Here is a 1,884-nt window from a genome sequence, read left to right as displayed (position 1 = left end):
TCACACAAATAAAGGCTTCTCTAACTCCCCCCTGAACTAAATAGCATTTGGTAATAACCAGGAGCTTCACAGTGCTCGATCTTCATTAGAGCAAGCCTGTTTCAACCTGGTACAATTTGCATTGTCCATTACTTTGCTCCTTAGTTTCTGAGCTTATATGCTTACCATGCCATTGTTTGCCGTGTCCATGTTAATTTCTCAGGTCACTTCACTTTCCCATGTTGAGGCAAAGAAGAGATATGAATTTTTGGAGGCTGTTAGTGCGACGATGGACTCACATCTTCGATATTTTAAACAAGTACCTCCTTGCATATTTTGCCTTGTGGTGTAGCTATGTTATGCATGAATGTGATTAATCCTATCAATTTCTATTTGTCAGGGATATGAACTATTGCATCAAATGGAACCATATATTAATCAGGTAACTCTTAAACTATTTCTCTTTGTATTATGGTGTTAATGTTTTGCTCTAGTAGTTACATATCTTATTTCTACTTTTAATCCAGTAGTTGGGAGAGGTGATCTTTGCATGAGTCCAGTAGAATTTGAACCTTCTGTAAGTGATGATTTAGTACTGGAGCAGAAATCTGGAAATGGGCAGCATGATGTCAGAGGCACACATCATCACAGAACTAGGATGAAACCTGAAAAACCAATTGACTTGCTTAGGAAAGTTGATGGCAATAATATGTGTGCTGACTGTGGTGCTTCAGAACCTGATTGGGCATCATTAAACCTTGGCGCACTTCTATGCATAGAGTGTTCTGGGGTGCACAGAAATCTTGGAGTGCATATATCAATGGTATCTACAAAACCTTTAACTGTTAACTCTTTTAAATAGACTCTTGTTTCTCTTGATGGTCATGCAATATTTATTTCTGCATTCATTTATTCTTTGAAGTCTAGAGGTTGAAACTTTAAAGTCTAGAAGTTGTTTTAGTGTGTGCATGATATCAAATAGACTTGGGCTTTGGTGCAGTGGTGCTATCACACCGACAGCTACACCTAAAGCTACAACACATGTTTTTCATAAAGGAAGTGAAACAGTTTTTCCTCGAACACACAGAACTCGCATCATTATATTAAGGAAGTGAAATATGATCATTTTTTATAGCTTAGTATCATTTTTCTATTGCTAATTTAGGATAATTATATATTTATTTTGATAGAATAGTAGCCTAAACACATGCATCTTATTTCAGGTTAGATCTCTGACACATGATGTCAGAGTTTGGGAGCCATCTGTAATCAATCTCTTTCAGTCATTAGGCAACATGTTTGTCAACAGTATTTGGGAAGAGACGCTGCCAGATGATAATTCAAGGTAATATTATTGTTTTGAATCTCTTTATGAAGTAATTCCATGTCTATTGCTCTCTAGGTAACAAACTCTCAACATTGTTTCTTTTGCAGTGCTGATGGATCAGACACATCACAGTACCTCTCTATTAGCAAGCCTAAACACAAAGATGTATTCTCTGCCAAGGAGAAGTTTATTCATGCCAAGGTATTCACTACATTCACAACTGCTTATATTCCTTTGTTCTTTAGCAATGTATGGGGTGTTAAAAACCAAATTATCTCCAGTGAAGAATGATTGCACAAATATGACTCCTTAACACTTTAGGCTACTCCACTACTGCTTGTTTCTTCTGATGCCAGCACTTTAAGCTAGGATAGATGTTTATCATGCTTTCCAATATCTTGGTGTACATGTCATTTTGTGATCTTCTTGGAAGCCATAGTTTGTGTTTATCATGCTTTCCTATATCTTCGTGTACATGTGATTTAATGCCAGCATTTTGTGATCTTCTTGGAAGCCACATTTTGTGTTTATCATGCTTTCCTATATCTTTGTGTACATGTGATTTAATGCCAGTTGTA

The 1,884-nt window shown here is 36.5% G+C and overlaps 1 long non-coding RNA gene across 2 annotated transcripts; it reads left to right on the top strand.

The window, feature by feature from the left end:
- The first annotated feature begins 201 nt into the window (after positions 1–201).
- Positions 202–580, top strand: LOC103646718 (uncharacterized). 2 transcript variants are annotated; one of them, XR_002267594.1, is made up of 3 exons: positions 202–298; positions 380–421; positions 510–580. It is a non-coding gene; the product is annotated as an uncharacterized lncRNA (long non-coding RNA). The 2 variants fall into 2 exon arrangements; XR_562398.2 differs by having other exon boundaries at positions 507–580.
- The last annotated feature ends 1,304 nt before the right edge of the window (positions 581–1,884 follow it).

The sequence above is a fragment of the Zea mays genome, chromosome 2 (genome assembly GCF_902167145.1).
Source record: "Zea mays cultivar B73 chromosome 2, Zm-B73-REFERENCE-NAM-5.0, whole genome shotgun sequence".
Lineage (NCBI taxonomy): Eukaryota > Viridiplantae > Streptophyta > Magnoliopsida > Poales > Poaceae > Zea > Zea mays.
Note: the sequence above shows the minus strand (reverse complement) of the source record. Positions and strands in the feature narration are given on the sequence as shown.